Below are 22602 nucleotides of genomic sequence, written 5' to 3'. Positions count from 1 at the left end.
AACCAGTGTTTCGAAGATTGGAAAATCCGTTGGCATAAGTGCATTGCATCGGGAGGGGATTACTTTGAAGGGGATGAAATTGATTTGGAAGAATAAATAAGGAATTTTCAAAATAAATACAATGCAATAACGAAGTGTAAAGTAAAGAGATTCAAGAGCTGCCATTTCATCCAGAAAAAATAACGGTTTGGTGTGGTTGTAGGCCGGTGGAATCAACGGTCCATATTTCCTCAAAATTTATGCCGGTGAGAACGTAACCTTCAATGGCGACCGCTATCACGAAATGATAATTTGATGCCTGAACTTGAAACCCGTGATCTCGGCGTGATTTGGTTTCAACAAGACGGTGCAATTTCCCAAAAATTGCATCAATCAATGGATTTATTAAGAGTGAGCATATACTTAAGTTCACTTTTTGGGCCGGTCGATGGGCCACCAATATCGTGTGATATCAAACCATTAGATTTTTTTCCTGTGGGGATATGTAAAGTCTAAAGTCTTGCACTTTTTGTATGTCAGAGGCTAAAAAATTCCAAATTTAGCGGCCCTATAACAATGTGGACTTAATATTGGATCTGGAATTTTTTACTTTGATACGCCAGATAATGTCGAGGAGCTCCGAATCGCTTTGAACCGCACCGAAAGCACGCTTTCTAAGAGTCGCAATGGCTTTAAAATGAAACCAAATTTCCTCCATTAATATGAAATCGAGTGGAAATGCGAGCCAAGCAAAGAAATACCAGCCAGAAATCAAAATAAATATACATATTTCAACACTTTTCAGCTTTGATTATATAATTTCGAATCAGAGAGTAGCTATGCAGAACAGTTATACCTTCCTTTTTTTAATTTAAATAAAACAGAAAACCAAGTGATTATTACCACTTGAAAGGCAACATAAGGAATTCATGTATTTGCTACAACACAACAGAAGTGCCACCAGAAGAGTCACCAGAAAAAGGTCAATCGATTTGCAACACATTTAACGGTACACTGACTAAACAATGGAAAAAATATGCAAACGAATTTGCTTTGATGATCGGAAAAAGTTTTTATCACCTTATGAAAAACGCCAGCAAAAAAGCTGATAAGTAAAAAGCTAACGGAGGGTCATGCATGCATACATATGTATGGATGTATGTATGTTTGTATGTATATGTGTATCGTTGGAGCAATGAATGCAGCAAAGCGGAAGGAGTACCGAAACAAGAAAATTTAAATTGTAACATAACTGTTGTTGCCGACACACGCCAAGCTGCTTTGCATGCAATGTGCTGTGAATAGATTCAGGAGAATAGGTTCATTGAGCGTGGGTTCATTGACCAGCTGCTGGGTAAAATGGGGAAGATCTTTAACACCAACGAAAAAAATGCAAATTTGTCGATATTTTTCATATGCACGTTCTTTGTTATACCCGAGTGTCATGTGTGGCGTAAAGCTAGTTTCCTTTGCATAGGTCGTAAATGATTTTTTTTTGTTAGTGTAAAGAGTATGGACACAAATACGAAAGAAATGATTTGTTTTTGACGGTTAAGATATTTTTAAGGTAAAAATTTCATCATTTGAAACTTTTACAGAAGTTGTTTGTTACAAAAATTATATTTTATAGAGTTGCCAACTAAATTTAATTTGAAATTGTTTGAAAGTTCTGAAAAAGTTGGCACTTCTGCATGCAACGCTAGCAAAAGAAACCTAAATATTATCAGGTGTTTTAATAATCTTAAAAAGCGTTGCCACCTTTCCCAAATTCCGCAACATGTTGTTAACGATATGAATATTTAAAAAATATACAAAATATATAAAAGAGTTGCCACCTAACAGTTTTAAATATTACAAATGGCTTTCTAAATAGCATTAAATATATTTTGAAAGCATTTCATGAGATAAGGTAATACAATTTGAAATATTACATAAAAAAGTTGAATTAAGAGATTTTTTTGAACAGGGTTGTCAGGTATCAAAAAATACTAAAAATTTAAATTTTACAAAATGGATAACAACCGGACAACAGTGCGCCCGTAAACGAAATTTTGGCAAAATTTTTTACATATTTTTAATAGAGTTGCCATCTTTCAAAAAAACTGAACAAGGACATTTAGAAAATATTTATGGAAACTTTCAACTCAATTTACTTTGGAGTGGAGCTACCACTAATTAAAAGTTCGGTAATAATCGGTATGAATTGCTCAGCAAGAAAACACTCGGCTGCGTTGAAGCTATAAGGCCCTTCAATGGTACATTTCTTATAGCATACAAGGATATAAAAAAGATGTTTACCTTGATTTTGATTGATCAATATAAATGGTAACCATATACTATAGTGGTCCGATCTGAAAAATTTGTTTGGAGATTGTAGTGTTGCCTTGAATAACAATCTGTGCCATGCACAAGCTTAAGCAACTCAGGTCATCGGACTGATCATTTATGCATACATATGTACATACATATGTATGTATATATTTTACAGGGTGCCCAACATATTTTTCAAATGAAAACAAACAAAGATGTCTGATTTCTACAAGCTCAACTTTTGACACATTTTGCTCGCTACGATCGGAAACTGAGGACGGGAGTAGCGGAATTCGCTGTTTCTGCTATAAACCAAAAACACAATTTTTACATTATTTAAGCGATTTGCATGCCTAACATACTTTGCCAAAAATGTTGTCGAGTGAAAGAACACAAAAAAGAGTGAAATAAAATAAATAAATGATATAAGGTGGCAACACGCAAACGAAATGACGCCCTAATGGAATCATACTTGCTGACAACGTGGAAAAGAATGTCAGTGTTATTCAACTGTTTTGCGCCACTTGGAATTTCATTCAAAATATGCATAATTAATGGTAATTGAATAAATTGGGCAGTCTCAGTTACAAGCACGATGCTGGAATTTTCGCTACAGCGACCAAAGTGCTAGAACACAGACACGCACATATGCATATAAGGCTGCTACAAACAAGCGGACAGCAAGCCAAGCAGCTTCTTCTTCTTCTGTTTACTGCTCCACTGCCGCACCTTCCAGCTTCCAACGAGCTGTGAAATGCAGAACCTTACTGTCTGTATATTTGTAAAGTAATCAAGTAACGGCAGCGCTCGGAGAGGCTGCGTGTAATTGTATGCCAGCGGGGATTTTAATTTACTAATAGCTAGCTGATGAAAATGCATTTTCAACTGCTGTCATCTCGCATTGTGGTGGCTTGCCAGCGTCAGGCTAATGGTTGCTTGAGGATTTTCAGCAGCTCACGTTGTACACTACAGATATTAATGAGAAGCAACATTACAAATGCACGCAAACAAACGCACACACACACACTAACACATCTATATATGCGTACAGAATGTCTCTTGTAATCGTCATATATCACATATCAGCAGCAAAGGCATTAAGTGCATTATAATATTTGATGACGCACACTGAAAGCCAATAGCAAATGCACAAATATACAATACATATGCATGTATGTGTGTTTAAGCGTATTTGTGGCAAGGCAAATATTTGCACAAATGAATATTTATTAGAATGATCGTCTCATATTTGCGAAGTGAGTAAAGCAAATTTACTGTACTGTATACAATCTAATCCTCACTGTAATCGAAATGCGCAATTTATATAGAATAATGAAAAGTAATTAAAATTGTCGAGTTGCTTATTTTTACAACACTAAACTATCAAGTACGCGTGTTAAAAGTGTTCTTAGAAGCCCAGCCTCCCATCAAAACACGAAGATCAAGTGCCTGTCATACATTTTCCAAATACGACTGCTGCCGAGGAGGTCTGCGTGCAACACTGACTTTGTAAAAAACGCTCTCTATTATAAGAAAACAAGGAAAAACACGTTAACTTTGGCGGCATCTAATCTACAATAACCTTCAAGGTTCAAGTTTTCTTACAAAACTTGATTTGGATCGTTCGGTTTGTATGGCAGCTATATGCTATAGTTAACCGATCTGATTTCTTCGGAGATTACATTGTTGCTTTAGAAAATAACCTGTGCCAACTTTTGTGAAAATACATTGTGAAATGTAAAAGTTTTCCATACAAGAACTTGATTCTGATCGTTCAGTTTGTATGGCAGCTATATGTTATAGTGGTCCGATATCGGCAGTTGCGACAAATGAGCAGCTTCTTGAAGAGAAAATGACGGTTGCAAAATTTCAAAACGATATCTTAAAAACTGAGGGACTAGTTCGTATATATACAGACAGACGGACATGAATCGACGCAGCTCGACATACCGATCATTTATATATATACTTTATAGGGTCTCCGACCCTTCCTTCTGGGTGTTACAAACTTCGTGACAAACTTAATATACCCTGTTCAGGGTATAAAAAAACATGAGAGTAATTTTTTTTTAAAGGGTCAGTTGCAATAATAGTCATGCATATAGATTTCCTTTTTTCCACTTTTGAAAAATACCTTTGTTCTGCCTCTTTAATATTGCGAAATTTTCAAGTTTTCTTCATTTCTTCCAGTCAAAACACGTCGGAGCTAATTGTTTAAGCCAAATTGAGTAATTCTAACGCCAAAAACGTCCAACCTTCCCAAGCGTCAGCACTTTGCTCTATGTGCTCTTAAAAAGTAAGTTCCAAGAATATCCGACGTTTTGAGCCAAATTTTGTTCAGAGATCAGGCTCATTTCTGGCTCAATGGGTATGTAAACAAGCAAATTTGTCGCATTTGGAACGAAGAGCAGCTTGAAGAGATTCAAGACCCGCCATTGCATCCAGAAAAAAGAACGGTTTAGTGTGGTTTATGGGCCGGTGGAACCATCGGTCCATACTTGTTCAAAAATAATGCTAATGAGAACGTTACCGTCAATGGAGACCGTTATCGCGCCGTGATAACCGACCATTTTATGCCTGATATTGAAGCTCGTGTACGCGGCTCGTGAACTCGGTTTCAACAAGACGGTGCAACTTTGTACACATCGCACCAATCAATGGATTTAATGGTAGAACACTTCGCTGAACAGATAATTTCACGTTTTGGACCAGTCGATTGGCCGCCAAGATCGTGTGATATCACGCCGTTAGACTTTTTCTGCCTCGTCTATACGATTGTAGAGATGTAAACGCGGGGGGATATCATCACGATTTGGCAGGGCGAATTAATTAAGAATGGATTCGAAGTCCTCTGAAATGCGGACAGGGTTTAAGGAGCCAATACGGAAAATGGAAAAAATGTGAAGAAGTGTTAAGTATTTTAAAAACATGAATATTTGATGTTGATATACATATGTATGGATTAGGCAGTATGCCGTCTATTAAAACAACAGCTTCGGCACAAATCTAAGAATAGCACTATGCCTTACTTATCATCAGTTCTCTGCATACGCTTACAACAACCCTGCGGCAAGCTACTCTGACTCGCGTACAGTTGGATTTCGTTTCTTATTAAACAGCCAGCGACGCCGTCGTCTAAATGTATCACAAATTACTGGGGCGCGTCATTCAATTAGCAAAGGATACGACAATGCAATGTCCCAATTTCGGCAATAATGCACAGACAATGTAGTACGAGCACAACAACAAGAACATGAAATTACGAAACATCAAATTAAATAATACCGAAAAAGGTTGCAAGCAAGAAAAGCTAGCTAGAGCTACATATGTATCTCAGTATATACATAAATAAACATATATACTCTATGTAGTATAAATATATTGTTGTAGTGTTGTATATAACCTTTATTATCATTTTGGCATGTTTTCGTCTATTAGAGATGGGAATTCTTCTCTGCGACAAACGCTGGTTGCCTTCAATTCGTCTGCGTCTGTGGCTAATCAGACGAAGAGCGAAAATAAAAAAAAAATTGTTTTTGTACTAAGTGTGTCCTTGCAACAGCAGTTGACCTTTGAAAACACATTTCTATGATTGCCAGTGAATTTTATTGCCCACATAACGGCACAAAGCAAGGTGCTGAAGAGCAAAAGTAGCTTAAACGCTTCTGTTGATTGCACAAATAAATAAATAAGTGTATGGGGTATAATAAAAATATATGTAAGGAGACAATTTTAGCAGCGCTATCATGGATTTTGTATTCATAAGCGGTAATCGTGTTTTTTGATTGCAAATCATCTTTTTTTCTACGCTTTTCACTTTGACCGCCTTTATGGGTTAATTTAGTGGCTTGTTTGCTCGTGCGTAAAATATGAAGCCTGCTCCTTTCGGCTGTCGTTAATGTGAAAAAAACTTTGTTTTTAAGCAATTTTTCAGGTCAAAAACATCTGTAGGATGGTTGTTAGAAATTTACATATTCAGAGTGGGGTTGATGGATTATACATGTAAGTAGCTAAACATATTGCGGGCAGGAAAGTACAGCGAAAAATTAGAAAAGCAAGTACTATGTATGTATGTGAGAATAATAAGAAGAGTACTACACAAATTATTTATATAGAGCGTAAAACCTTGGGAAACTTATTAGAAAAGCCGTATGATTCAGTCTTTCAAAAATATAGACTTTAACAATATTTCCTATTGTAACTCTCATGACCTTATTATATAATCATTATATATAGAAACGCACTAAGTATTGAACCGAATTTGAGGTTATGTGAAGAACTCTTGGAATACCAAGTTTTGAACGAAAAGTAACGTTATGTTTAATTTAATTTTATTTGCAATATTAAAATTTAATTTTAATTCAAATGCCAAGTGCTTTAAATTAAATAAATAACAGTTTCACATCGAAAAAAAATATTTTTTGTTCACACTACAAGAAAGCAATTTCAATTTCTTTTTTTGATTTCGTTTGCTTTTGATGTCGATTTTTTATATATCAATTAATTTGGATTTTTTTAACTCCGTTTGATTTCGATTTCGATTTTTTATATATCGATTACTTTAGATTTTTTTAATTCCATTTGATTTTAATTTTTCGTGTATCAATTAATTTTTTTATATCGATTAATTTCGATTTTTATAAGTATATCGATTGATATCGATTTTTTTAATTTGTTTGATTTTGATTTCGATTTTTATTTATCGATTTTTTATATATTGATTGATTCCGAATTTTTTTAAATAGGATTTTTTATAATTACTATAATATAATTGATGAAATATATTTTTTGAGAATCGAAATAGTAAAAAATTTTTAGACGTGTTGTTTAAGAGAAACTTTGATGATTTCTTGTATTTATCGATTTTTGATAAACAATTTCATTATACTATTTTTCATTCTGGAAAACAACGCCAACGATTTACAAGCTGACAGGTATGTAATAAAGTCAAGTAATTACTACAAAATGAAAATTTTTAAAGCCTTAGAATTGATTCCAAAAACAGAAGACGTCACGAAAGAAACAATAACAGAAGGCACATTTTAGTAAATGCTACTCTGAGCGGAAGAAAATATGCCCATTTATGGGAGTTTATGAGGATGTGTGCAAGTTATCGATACAATATCAAATATATCGATAAAATTATTGTATAAAACGGTTAATTTTCATCGAGTATGGAAGTTAGGCCACGATTTCTATGAATAAAGCTAGTTTGTTGTATAAGAGTACATATATATTATTTTGAGTTGAATTTTTTAAAATTCATTTCGACCTAGACTCGAACTTAGAACATTGATTGAACAAACGAGGAGGTTATAACGAAAAACCAAAGCATTAAACTGATAGCTGAGGTTAAGACCACGTCAACATTGTTTAGTATAAATGAATTAGTGTGGCCCATGCAGAATATTTGGATACCAAATTTCGCAAAGTAATATTACAATTTTTACCATAAATTATGTATAACACAAAGTTGTAGCAATCGGGTTACCATTTTCTGAAATATTATAACAATCACAAACAGTTACTGGAATTTATGATTATTTTATCGATAATTTTGCTGTCAATATTAACGCTTTTTCTATAATCGATATTTGGAAATATCGGAAATCGATTTTTTGGAATATTGAAATTATGTATAACACAAAGTTGTAATAATCGGGTTACCATTTTCTGAAATATTATAAGCATCTTATAAACGATCAAAAACAGTTACTGGAATTTTCGATTATTTTATCGATACATTTTCTATCAATATCGACGCTTAATTTATAATCGATATTTAGAAATATCAGAAATTAATTTTGTGGAATATCGAAAATCGATATTTTGAAATATCGGAAATCGATTTTTTGAAATATCGATATATTTTTGTAGGACTTATAAAGAGTAAACCTGTTATCCAGAAGCAGAAGTACAAGTAGTTCCTTACAAAATAACACATTTTGTAAAGTTTATTTAAACATTTAGGAAACTAATAAAGTTTTTTAATATAAGATTTCTGGAACTCAATACTTTTCAAATGAAATTTCTATAAGTGTGTCACTTTATTGAATTAATTTATATATAAAATATATTTTCTAAGCGCTTCCCTTCAGTAGCCGAGCGGTGTATTAACAGGTGAACGTGAATATCTTTCTATGATTTTATATGCCATATGTGTGTATGTAAGTAAGTGCTATGTGTAAGTCTGTATATATGTATATTTTACTTACATCAACATCGGTGATAAACAAAAGCACTTTTCAAAATGGCAGCTCGCCTTGGTGAAAAAAGGATAATAATGAACGCACGAAACGCCGCAAATTGTTGTCGTCGACGCTGACGTGCGCGTGGAGCTGGGAAAATGTGGAGATTGACGTTAGCAAAGCACACGCACACACACATACAAATAGGCATAGACAGAGACATAAGTGCACACAAGCGTTGTTCGAGCTGCAATCTAGCGCCTAGAGAGGATTGCGCACAAAATTATTCAAATCATGTCCTCAGCCGCTTGCCGACGCCGACTCCGCCCCTCCGCGCCAACGTTGCCTTCGCTGCTTTGCACAGTTTCTTAGGCCGCTCGTCAAAATCAATAAAAGCATAAGGTGTAATTGTTTATGCCGCAACGTAAGGATGCATGTGTGTGTGTGTGTGTTGGCATGTAGGCAAAGTTTCACATAGTTACATATGTATGTAGGTATGTGTTTATACATACATATATTTATATGTAAATTTTATTTTATGCGTAGTGAAGCATGCAAATTAAAGGTATTTGTGTGGATAAAAAGATGCAGAGATATTTAGTAAAGTAGTAGTGTTTATCAAAGACACACACTGACACACACCCCTATATATGTATAAACATACATACATACATATGTATATGTATATGCTAAGATTATATAGAGGTGTCTATATTCTACCAGCCGTTATCCGCTTGCCGATTGAAGTGGCTTTTATACGCCAAGAGCGTATAAAAATATGTAAATACATAGATACAAGGGTAAGCATGTATGCGTGTGCGTTAGTGTTTTATCGGCGCTTAACAAGTAATGATGTGCAAAAATGTACACGCGATAAACTTGCAAGTTATTAATGCAGGGCTAAATACAGACTTACATAGATAATCGTATGTATAAGATATAGAAGTAGATGAAAACCGTGGAGAACTAACGGTTTTTGCTTTTTCTGGAATTTTTGCTAGAGGTGAGGTGTGGAAGAGAGAATTTGATTAATTTTTTTTTTAACGAATACGAAGCTAGAAAACAGACTGTCTACCTCGCAACTTTATAATCGACCACAACACATGCGGAATGGGATAGATACCGAGAATTGAAGAGTTCAGCGAGACGCATTTGCAGACAAACAAGAGAGAGGCCGAAATGCGTGATTACGAAGAGTTTGACAAGCTGGCCTACAGGAGTAATGCTCGCAAATTCTACAAAAAGATGCGGCGACTAACAGAAGGTTTCAAGACCGGAGCATACCTTAAACGAACCCCCAGATGTGATCAAGTGACTGATACACAAAGCATACTGAAATTATGGTAGAAACACATTATCCAACCCGCTCAATGGCAGTGAAAACATAACACCAGGAGATGGTGAACCCGATTCCCCAATCGATGTCGATGGAGTGGAGTGAAGTAAAGTCTTTTCGCGACGAAAAAAGACCAAACTCTAGAAGTCCTTCAGCATTCTCGTCCTCCTATATGGTGCGGAGACATGGACAATAAGATCATCTGATAAGTCTGTTTTGGGAGTGTTTGAGAGAAAGGTCTTGTGGAAGATTTAGGTCCTTTGTTCTTTGGCAACGGCGAGTACTGCAGTCAATGGAGAGATAAGCTGAGCGAGATATATAGCGACATCGACATCGGTTAAAGAATCAAAAGACAGCGACTGCGCTGGCCAGGTCTGGTCACGTTGTCCAGATGGAAGAGAACACTTTAGCTCGGAAGGCTTTCGATTCAGTATCCAGCGGTAGAAGTAGAGGAAGAGCAAGTCATCCATTTCGTAGGGGAGATCAGGTAGAGAAGGGCCAGACTGCACTAGGAATCTGCAATTGGCGCCAAAAAGCGAAAAGGAAGAACGCCTGCCGCGCTGTTGTTAATTTGGCTATAACCGCGTAAGCAGTGTCTACGCCAGTAAAGAAGAAGAAGCATCTTAAATTATGCCTCCGCTGGCTTATCTCAAAGAAGTTACATATTTGCCGAAACCGCCAATATCGGATCGCTTTAACATACACATAACGGTTACCTGCAGAGAGTTTCAGACCGAAACTTTACCAAATTTTTATTTTGATTTTCCGAACAATTAAACAGCAACAATAGCAGAACAAAATCTATCTGCAGATTTCGAGAAGTCATACACTTATATGAAACCCCAGCAAGGCTTTTTGGAAAGTTTGCACTTAATAAAAATAGAGAAACAGCACACAACGCGCCACACAAAGTATCCTTACGGTTTACTTGGAGCAAAAGTGTGCGTTGACCTCCGCCAATTTAACACCTATTTATATACTCCCTGATGCTATAAATTAAAGACATAAGCACACAAGCTTATATGAGAGTGAGCAAAAACAGAAAAAAATTGCAAACAAACATGCAGAGGTGCTTGTACGCGCCGCCAAGCGAGCTCCCAACGTCCACACATGACAGTCACGGTGATATTTTTCCACAATTAAACGCTCGTATTTATTTAGGTTCGCCAGATCGACTGATGGTGGCTAACTGGCTGACTGGCAGACTGGCTTTTGCGCCCACAGACTGCTCACCGCCTCTGCAGCTAGCCGATGAGGCCAGCAGCTGAACACGCTTGGTCAGCCGGCAGTCAAATCAGCCAAGCGTCAAGTTCACTACCAGCCAACACAAGTTGTTATTTATGAGTATGTACATACGTATGTACACATGTATAAACTATATGTATGTATGTACGTATGCATGTGGGTATGTGCGTATGTTTACTTTTATAATGAGGCTCATATGGTTTATGACTGCCGTATTTGTTGTTGGACTACCATTTCCACCGGCCGAACGGCTATCGGCCAGTCTTCCATGGTAACAATATGACAGGTTTTGCAATAACAAAACAAAAAAGTTTTTTCGTTGCTGTCACTACTTTCAATGAGTCTCACTATTTTCTCATGGGCCGCTAGGTTTCTATGTTCGTTGATGTGTCTGCCCTGGCTCTTTATGCAAAACCCCAGAGTTAGACTTTGAGTATCGCAGCAAATCCTTTCGCCTGAACTAGCGCCTTCCCCGGCGTGGCCAGTTCCACATTCAGCTTTCCACGACATAAAATATCATTAATTTTGCAGCGTGGACTCTCGCGCTCCATTTTGCTGTGCTAAAAATGTGCGCAAAGCGTGAAACAAAAATGAAAAAACCAAATAAGGAAGAGTGAAGTTAGGGTATAACCAAACATTACCAACTCTTGCAACTTGCAAGGATTAAAGCCAGGGTAGTACCTTCAGCTACATAAGGGTTGTTAGTTATATGGGGTCTAGGACGAGTTTTCACCCGATATTATATTATATTATATGTATATAGAATCCTATATGTACATATATCGATTAGTTTAGGGTGATACATACAACTATTATACTCTGCAGCAACATGTGGCAAGCATATAAAAATTGTTTAAGGCAAAACCTGTAGGCTGACGGACTTTAAGCCGCCTCTCCGTGCCCCACAATGTGTCGCGGCCACTTAGCCGCGTTGGCAACGAGACATAGCAACCGTCCGTCTGGCGCAGCATACTTCTTCAGCCAAACGAGCACACACACGAATGATCCTAAGCATTCGCACGCCAATGCTGGCACATTCTGGCTGCTTAAGCTTCATTCTGGGTGGTCTCAGCGCCGCTATTTTGTTTCTGTTGTACCTTTCAATGCCTTTTATTACCTCTTTTTGCGATCGGGTTTGCATAAAATGTCTCCTTTTTTTCGCAGCGCTAATAACTCCCAGCACCATCGGCGCCGCGCCACTCGACAGCAAGGCGCACAAATGCGTACGCGGATACTTTATAGCCCTGACTAATACTGTACGCCATAGGCGAAAGGTACGTAGGTGTGGAAGGCTTCTTTGGTGGTGTTTCTTAGTTGTTGCAGGAAATTCGCAGAAAAGAACTTGCACTTTTCAAGGCTACATCGGCAATGCAGATAAATAAAATAAATTTCCCATGGAGCGGGGAAATGCATAGGGGCATGCATAATTTTCTGGTTTCGGTAGAGCCAATTGGTGACTAATTTGATAACTAGTACTACGATGGGTAGGATTACAGTAGTTGTGGAACAAATGAAGGCATTATACGTCGATCTTTGTGTCTGAAAAAGTATTTTAAGAACGTCCGAACTCATGTTGCAAGAGCGTTTAAAAACTATTTGGAATACAGCGGCCGGGAAGTTTTGCCTCATTTATAGCACAGACCTTGCCCGACCTGCCTAACGGTTTTGGCTTGATTCAATATTGGTCCCAAACAACATCGCTTCGCTCTATGCGCACTTGAAAAGTTCCGAGAAAATCCGACGTTTTCGACCCAAATTTTATTAAGCGATTCCGGCTCAATGGTTATGTAAACAAGCAAAATTGCCGCAGGGCCAGTGGAATCATCGGTTTATATTTCTTGAAAAATGATGTCGGTGAGAATGTAATCGTCAATAGCGACCGTTATGGCGCTGCTTGATGCCTTAAATTGAACCGGCTGCCTAAATTGAAGCAATGTGATCTCGGCGACATTTGATTTAAACAAGACGACGCCACTTCCCACACATCGCATCAATCAATGGATGTATTGAGAGAATACTTCGGTGAGCTGATAATTTCACATTTAGGGCCGGTCGATTGGCCAGCAAGATCGTGTGATAACACACCGTTATACTTTTAACAGTCGAACAGTTATCAGTCGAAATGCGCGAACGTGTCATCGAAAATTGGACTCAACGGATGGACCATCAGAGATGTGTCGCGGCTACAACAATTGAAATTAAATGCCAAAGAATGCTATTTCGAATGATAGTATAAATTCTGCATTCAGTTTGCAGTTTCAGTGTTTTTTCTTAAAAAAAAAATAGGGAACCCCAAAATGTATCACCCTTTACAATTATTATTACCAGACAAGATTTAAAGAAACTGTCAAGCTTTTGACTACAAATCATATTTATTGCCTTGAGTTATTAAAAATGATTTAAGACGGGCAAAATTTTCGGGCCACTGCATTAAGGTGGCACAGTCATTGATTTTTTGTTTCAATCTTTCTTTATAAGCTTCAGATGTAATCAGTAAATGGCAACTACCATAGAATCAATTGCGTTAAGTATGTAAACAACCAATCTTATCAACCAAACACTTGAAATCAGCACAGATAAGGCGTTGGAATCAATTTATTTTTAGACAGAGAATGAGGGATTGGAAGACCATTGAGTTCAGCAGGCAAGTAGGTGCGTCATCGCATGAGAAAATTAAACAAATTCTAGTAAACGCACGCCGAGTTGTAATCTTATAGTAGATTTGTACATACATATGTAGGCAAAAGATTACAAAATTCCGGTAGAAACATTTACCGGATTCCGTTTAACTAAACTGATGCACACTCTTACCCAAATTAGAGAGCAGCCTTTTGAAAAATGTGGTGTATTTGAAATATGTAAAATTTATTCAAATTACTTTACCTTTTAGTTTAGGGATCCTCAATTAGGCTTGATAGTAGCTAGCATGTATACAAAAACAACAATACGCACTGTTCCGAACTACGAGATGCAAACTTTTGCACTTGTTTACCGTTATTGTAGCCACAATGGTTGTATTTGTGTTGTTGTTTTTTTCTCTGTAAATGGCACTTAGCAGCTTAACGACGAATCTTAGCAACGGCCGAATGGTTGGCTTGCAAAAAATACGAGTGTGCAGCTCGTTTGTTGTAGAAAACTTGTTACTACTTAAGGACTTAAGAGATTATCGAGGATTTATGCACAGATGAACTTTTTTAACAATGACTCTCTTCACTGTTAGAGCAACGAAAATAGCCCGGCGAACTGAAAGAGAGAAAGACACAGAGAAATTGTAAATTAAAGAGATAACTTTGAAGATAAATTTTTAGAAATAAAAGTAGTTGTGCTTATCTTTATTTATTACTGTTATTCCAAAATGCTTGATTATAAATTTTATTTGAATAACGAAATAAGTACATAACGGCTAAGTTAGGATGGATACGTACATTAAATACGCTAACAAATGCCTAGTAAGAAACCCAAACATTTTAAACATGGAATCCGTAGACACAGCCAGCAGGGTCGAAGCTAGTAGGGAATGTTGATGGGGGTGTTTTCTGTAAGAAGCTCTCCGTCAATCTTAGCTTTAGGCTGCCGGACTTCTTCTTTTTTAATGGCCAGACGCCGCATACTCGGTTACAGCCGAAACTGCCGGACTACTGAAGTGTTTTTCAGACAGAAGTAGACGCACTGCTACGAAGTGCAGTCCCTTTCAGTCATTGAGTTGAGCTCGTAGACTTTGGGTTCAAAGCTAGTCAAGGAGTTTCTGTCCTGCCTATAAATAGCATAAAGCTACTTCATCATCAAACTCGTTTGGGTCTCCACTAGCAACTGCAAAGGCGATGGCTAGCCAAAAGGGTCCGCTTGCCCCGCTCAGATTGAAATGAGACCTTACTACAATGGCCACACAACAACAAACAGCAATGAGGAACTAAACAAACTTCGACGAAACCCTCGCAGGGTCTTTAACAAGGCTATGCGATTCAATAGTGACTATTGTTGGGATTCATATCGGGGCGTATTTCGTGAATATAAAAACAAACTCAGAATAGCAAAACACAATTCGTGGCTTTTATTCTGTGGTCAATGAGACAGCCTAAGTGGAAAGGCAAAAAATTAAATTTTTTTTTCGAAAGATTACATACAGACCGCACTAATGGTTGATAGCATAGGTTGCACAGCACTCAACATGAGGGATTCAATAAAAAACATTACTAAAGAAGAATTTGCTACAGTCTGATGCGAGACCTACTGTCTCCACCATCCACTGCCAGCATATGTACATATGTATGTAGACAAGCCATTTACGATGGGAAAGATATACATATCGTTCACCAGATCACTTGTGCCACCTCGCAAGACTAAGACTTCTAATCGACAGGGAAAACTTTAAGGTCGTATGTTATGCAGAGGACTTCGTAGCCTTTATTTCTGAAATGAATCTTAATTGCCTATTCCGACTTATAGAGAGTGTCTTTGTCATCACAGAGGACCGCCAACTGGGTGGAGAAAACTGTTAATCCGGATAAAACAGAAATCTGTCTTGCAAGAAGAACAAACATTTTTTATTACAAAACAGATGATGATGGATGACATTGTAAAAAAAGTTCCGCTAGGCCTGGAACAGGTGTAACGGGACTGCTTGCTGGGTATTACGAGCGCAAAGGATCTGGAGGTTATCCTCGATATCCGCCCAATGGGGAAGTGTTAGTGCACAACCAAGCGGTAAATACGAATAGTCTTTAATATGTAAGTCTCATTTCGTTAAGTTATGGAAAGGTTTCAGGTATCCTGGTACCCAGTCATATAAGAATAAAGGCAAACGAAAAGGCAAACGAGTTGGGCTACGCGAGAGCCCTAGACCATTCAGAGCTTCAGGAGTGGTTTGAAGCAATAGACCCCGGAGGAGCACTACAGGTCTTGGAACACTAGTAATATAGTACAAGCCACAAAAATATTTTGGAGTAATATTGATGCTGGCTGGACACATCCAAATCTTCTTACTCTTGGCAAAAAGGAGCTTAGTAACATTATAGGACTCATCACAGGACATTTACTCTTAGGATCTTATCTTCAAAAAATTGATAAAGTGGACTCGAGGGAAAGCACAGTATACGCAGAGGACGATGGGACGCTGAGACAATAAGACGCTAAGACGGTATATCTTTCATGGCTCTCAATGCTCCAACTTATGGTGCACGCAGAGTAGACGCTCAAAGCCGAGACGAGCATAAATGCGTAAGCCTTATGTTGTCTCGGCTTTAAGCGTCCACTCTGCAGGCACCTTTAAGAGAAATTGGGCAGCTGGGGTGGAAAAAAATCAATTTTGTTAGAAAATGCACTGAATTGCTGGATAAGACTTTATTGATTAAAAGTGGACGGTTTAATGATTCCGTCATTATTCATTGGCAAAATAAATATCAAGAACTCTTCTCATACTACTCATTTTATTTTAAGTAACGCTAAGTCTATCTAAGTATCTAGCTATCACATTCATTTTCTGTTGTTATAGAATACCGTTGGATGACGAAAAACTACTAACCTCGGCGAGAGTAATAATACAGGATAAGAATGCAATATGAAAAGTAAATAAAAATACACCTAAAAATATACACCGCCAGCCAAAAAAAGTGGACCAACTAAACCACAAATGACAAATCGATTGACAGTTATATTGCACATAAAAAAAAAAACAAGTATAATTTGTATATCATTAACATAGTGACAAGACGCCACCGCCACCACTATCAGCTCTTGCACTGGTGGCACTGGGGGCAACGATAAACCGCAACGGCTGCGCGACGCGTATCAATAAACTTCTATGCATAAGCCACTGTACACGTTCGGTCAATATGAAATTCGCCGGAAACCACAGAAGTATCGATAGCGGAATGGGAAGGGCGGACGACCCACGCCAACTGAACTAACGATGTCACTGACGCTTGAACGCACCAACGCGTTCGACAATGTTTATGACGAAAGGCAAATGACTGGGTCGAAGGAGACGTACAAAAGCAATACTGGTTACGACACACCCAAATGCGAGCGACGGCGAGGATAACGACGCCTTTGGTGTAGATGACGTTGTCGCTGACGACTTGGTCGCGGAAATATTTCACTCCGGGCGTTCCACTTTGCATGTGAATGGGTGAAAATTACGGATGGCGTAAAGGTGCTTGAATGCAAATACACCATACATATATATATGTATATATAGCATATTTATGTGCGTGTGTGTGTTGGTGAAATGTAGATAAATAGAAATGAAAAGGAAAGGACTTCAAGCATATAAATATAATGTAAATATTGACGAAGCGTTATTTTTGTGTAGCTGCAATAGTTCCGCTAGTGCTGAGGGTGGGCGGCGGCGCTCGCAATTTATTTGCTGTACAGATAATTATAGAAATATTTACGATAGATATTTACATTAATACAAAACTATTGGATGTTTTGATGCATGGTAGCACGGAATATGGATTGGAAATTAAACTATGAATAATACGGATACCCAGAGCGCACACGTGCTTTGAAAAAACTAACCTTAAAGTGACGACAGATATATGCTATAGTGGTGAACAAATGCTCCGGAGATTGTAGCGTTACTTTGAACAATACTCTATGCCAAATTTCTTGAAGGATTCGTCAAATTTTTTCGAGCAAGGGCATGTTGTTTTCGTTGTTGTTGTTGTATGGTTTTTTAATACTCGTTTGGGCGGTAAGGTTCATATAAGTTGTCGTCGAGGTCAACCAATGGAAAGCTCAGAAAACGTGCTGCTTCGTAGGGTTCGGACCAAAGAGAGAGATGTGTCAGATATGTAGTATTAGCTGGGCATGCAAAGAGTTGGTTAGTGTACATACATATATTTGATATGTCAGGCTCGATTCTGGATAAGTGGAAGTTTAACTTGCTAAAGTATCCACAACGAAACTGTGCAAGGGTCACTCTCGATTCTCCCGGCTGACTCCAAGTACGCTATTCACTGAGAGGGAATTACTGAAGGTCTTTACGGCTGCACTGTGAATGTCTGAAGTTTGTTGATTTCAAAGTCTGGTCGGCGTATTGTTTTATGTCGTCGACATAGTTGAGGAAGGACCATTTGGTGCTCCTAGGTCGCGGTATAGCTTCAAGCAGGTGACTACAGAGATTATTTCTACGAAAGCATCACAGTAGAAACTGCTTGGAGAGGAAGCCTCTGCCTCACTGTGCAGATGTTTGGTGGGAGGCTTGCCGTTGTACTCCGGAGTGCAATGTTCGGACATATCTGTAGCTTCCTCGCCTGCGTTTCACTGCATTCAGGCGACCAAATTGGTGCGGCGTACTTAAGGTCCGGCCAGCCGATTGCCTTGTATGTTGCCAGAACGTTCTTTCTCATACAAAGACATTATTGTTTTCGATCATAAGTTTGTATGGCAGATATATGCTATAGTACTCCGATTTTTCGAAAATAATTCGTGCAGATATCTTGTTAAATAAAAAAGTTTTCCAAACAAGGACTTGATTATGATGGTTCAGCTTGTATGGCAGCTACATATATGATATAGTGGGCCGGTCAGGAAAAATAAATAAATTAAAATGAGCAATGAAATCATGTACAATAAAGGATATCACTATATGCAAGCGAAAGCAGAAGGGCAAACCAATAAACTATGTGGCATATGGAGCTGTCAAACGCGATGTGTAAGCGCACTTTGGGTCAAACGCAATTTCGAGAACGAACATTTGAAAGGATACAAGTGTTGTATTTCCAAATGAAATATGGGGCAAGCGAAAGAATTACATTTTATTCATAGCTTTGTAACACACCAATCTATAAACACATGTACTATGCAAAGATAACGGGTTTCCCATGAAGTGGCTAACGCCCACGAAGAACTCGGTGAGCCTACAAAATAAAATTAAATATGTAAATTAAGGAAATTTTCAATAAGCGTGTGAATGGGCAAGCGTACGACCTACACCGCGCCCTCAAATGCACAAACACATACGCACTTGCTTAATCGCAGTACAAATGAAGTGGAGTAGTTGGCATGAGTGCGCTTCGAGTGGAATAGTGCTGATTGCAATTGCAGGTTATGAAGAGTGCAGTTGCGTTCCAGTAGCAGTTGTGCGCGCAGTGACAGCAAGATGTTAAATGTCAAGTGGATTTGAAACAACAACAACGCCGTGGACTTGCTACCGCATGCTGTGGTGCAGTCACATTTCACTTAAACGGTGCGGTTCCGCTGCTGCAACTACGAGTGTCACTTGAGTTTCCTTTATCAGCAAGAATCGATGTTGGCAGCGAACGTGCGGACTTGACGTTGCGATAGCGATTTTCTTTTATCTTGACTGCTTATATAAGCTGCGACAGTGATTGCCGAGTGCCAGGTTGCTGTCATTGCCAAGCAAGCGGATGTGAGAGCGTTGCGTTTTTAAGCAATTTAAGCAGCGTTTGACAGAAATGCTTTCAATAAATTTGAGAATTATCGAGGTGTATTTGGTATAAAAGGTGATTTGATAATGATTTTAGGTGTCCTGATACATAAGAAAGGTGGAGATGATATGCGACATATCTTGTTGTGGTTGTAACGGTTACCTAGTCCTCGTTAGGATGTTAAGGATTATAGCAGAATCAACGAACACCGCAAAACCGCAGCCCGAATCAGCTGATACGACCTATCTTATGCGAGCACTATGTAAATGATCAGTCAACACCGCTTCTACCGTAGGATACCGTAGAATTTCCCCCAAGATTTATAGCAGAAACAGTGGAGAACGTAGAATCGTGGCCCGTGTCAGCTGGCACGACCTATCTTATGGGCCCGCAATGTAAGTGAACAGTGAAAAACGCTACTCCCTTCTCTCTTTGACGTAGGATGTCGTGAGAATTCACGGCATTTGGATTTTTGCCGTAGAAACGGGTCAGCTGATCGCTCTCTCACATCGCAGGGTTACCAGTCTCGATATACTGTAGTAATTATCAACTTTTATAATTTAATATGTTCAAGTGGAGTCAGTTATGTAGAGTTAACAGAGTATACAAAGTGGTGGTTATTATCATGCGGGGAGTCGTTGCACGCTGGACATATATATGATATATCAGGGTAGATTCTGGATATGTATGAGTTTAACCTGCTACAGTATCCAGAACGAAGCTGCGTAGGGTTTACTCTCGATCTTATCGTCTGCAATGTGTGGTGGTTTGACTCCAAGTACGCAATTCACTGATATGGAGTTGGTGAAGGTTAATGGCTCCACTGAGTGTGAGTGTGAGGAGTAAAGGAGCACAGGCTGTCGACAATTAACCTACAATTTTAGGTTAACTGTAATATTAAGGTTAAGTCTGTACTCCTTCGTCCAGTTAGTGAATATGGTCGCTGTGGAGTTAGTGGGGGAGGGTGCTAGGTGCAGCAAGAAAGGTCGTAGAGATAGCCGTTTACGTTCAAGCACATGCCAACGATTCCTGCTTACGAGGTGACAGAAACTCTCTCTGGTGGTTGAGAGAGTTTCGAGATGTAGAAGTTAAACACCAGAACACCGCCCTGCGGAATCCCCTGTTTAATTATTCTCTATTTAGAATTTGTCGAAATTGGCGATATCGGACCACTATCGGATTTAGCTGTCATTCAAACTGACCATCTTGTATGGATTATTACCCAAGTCAAAACCACAATAGCCTGATATATTGTTGAAATCGGAATTCTATAGCATATAGCTGGTATACAAACACAATCAAAATCAAGTGCTTGCATATTTAACGAGATGTCTTCACAAAATTTTTAAACATTAAAATTTAAAACATAGCAACAAGTTAATTTAAAAAATTAAATCTAAGAAATTCATTCTCACTACAGGCGGTTTCTACATCATAGCAGTTGAGCAAATTTTTATCCGTCCATGGTCTGTTAGCGTCTGCAACATTCCTCAAAATCAAAATTTTTGCCGCACAACGAATTATATTAAGTTCATTTGAAGACTTCTTTTTATATAAAACCACCAAAGGTTAGTACCCACTGTTGGCTTCCCCACCTTTTTAAAACGTTCGATTAGGGTTCCCTTAATTTTTGGGCACATAAATACTTTTTAACAAAGGTTCCGTTATCAAAGTAACAATAGAAAAAGGTGAAATGCAATATGAGTGCTTTATTTGAAGGAGGGTTGTATGGCACTATCGTCCGATTCCAAGCTAATCCGACTGTGGAGCATCTGATAAGCAGCAAAATATTAACGTGAATGTCTCACCGTTAGCGCTTCAATTAGACTGATGAATTTAAAGTGGACAACTGGCCGTCAAAGCAATCGGTGTTGTAAATAAATATGCACACTAGCAGACACAAGTATAAACATACAAACATATATGTACATATGTATATTTAGGGAGGAACATTTCCACACACCAATTAGCATTACCACAGGTTATTGACTACTGTTTGTCCATTAATAAAACATCGCAGACCACTTGGCTTATATAAAAACAAAACTTAGAGCAGGAGAACGAGCAGCGTCCGATTGCTGACAAAACACAGCACAAATGAGGCTACAATGCCATAAAAAGTAATAACAGAACACAACACACATCACCACCTAATAACTTCAACGTCACAAATGTGCCAACAAAAAATGCCGTCATAATGAGGGAGCAAAAGTGGTAAGTGGCTGTTGGCGTTTGTGTGGTTCTTATACATAGCACACATGAAGTAGAGTTTAAAAACCAAATAAAAATAAATATAATATACATACATATATGGTAGTCTCCTTTCTTATTGAAATGTTCGTACACAAAATGGTTGCGATTCCTGCATTTGTAGGTTAGGACACAAATTACACACTTTTATTAATCATAAGCCCACTATTATTATTTTTAGAATCTCCATTTTATCTCTGACATTTTCTCTATATTGAGATCACTACTTTTCAAAACCTACCAAAATAAATAGGTTGTACAGCTATCTTATAACAACAGCAGTATGTGAAAATGTCGACACAATTTAATGTCAGTGGGCGTGTTACGATCCTTTTTCAACTTGCCATTTATGTGCTAATAATAAAATTATCAGCTGCGACAGTTTTATAGCAGTAGTTGATTAACAATATATTTTCAAAAATATATTGCAAGAGATATCGCAGTTTAGAAGTATAAAACAGCTTTAAATTAATCACAATTTCATGTAAAGTTTTCTATTGGTGAATGAAACCACAATACAGTAACTACAAGAAACAAAAAATTATTTTGTACTCATTTCACACTTTATTTCGCAGCAATTTTTACCTTGCTACGTCTAATATCACAAATTACGTTAAGTTGTAAAAAAATAAATAAGTTTTCTGTTTATAATGAACTCGCTGTTAGCACAGATGTGAACGAACACACAATTAAAAAAAAGAGAGAGTACAATGCACAGATAACTAGTTTGACATTACCTCGTTAAGATCTTATCAGAAAAACCATGCAGCAACTGTGATAATATGTGGTTCACAAGCTGCAATTTATATAAATAAATACTAATATTAGATTTTTAAGATTAAATCAAGTATAACTCAGGTGTACTGACCTCCAATGGGACTAGGAGAAAAGTCAACGAAAA

At 37.9% G+C, this 22602-nt stretch overlaps 1 protein-coding gene across 4 annotated transcripts in view; it reads right to left on the bottom strand.

Annotated features, from left to right (window-relative positions):
• Positions 1-22602, bottom strand: part of LOC120772315 (G protein-coupled receptor kinase 2) — a 244281-nt gene that overhangs the window by 220335 nt on the left and 1344 nt on the right. For 2 of the 4 annotated variants that reach the window (XM_040100864.1, XM_040100845.1), the window contains one exon: positions 13942-14301. The gene's annotated coding sequence lies outside the window, so the exon portion shown is untranslated. Of the gene's footprint in view, positions 1-13941; positions 14302-22286; positions 22306-22438; positions 22498-22602 lie in introns of those variants that run through there. The other 2 variants (XM_040100835.1, XM_040100854.1) reach the window with 2 other exon arrangements.

Source organism: Bactrocera tryoni, chromosome 1 (genome assembly GCF_016617805.1).
Source record: "Bactrocera tryoni isolate S06 chromosome 1, CSIRO_BtryS06_freeze2, whole genome shotgun sequence".
NCBI classification, from domain to species: domain Eukaryota; kingdom Metazoa; phylum Arthropoda; class Insecta; order Diptera; family Tephritidae; genus Bactrocera; species Bactrocera tryoni.
The sequence above is the reverse complement of the archived record's forward strand: the minus strand, read 5'-3'. Positions and strand labels throughout refer to the sequence as shown.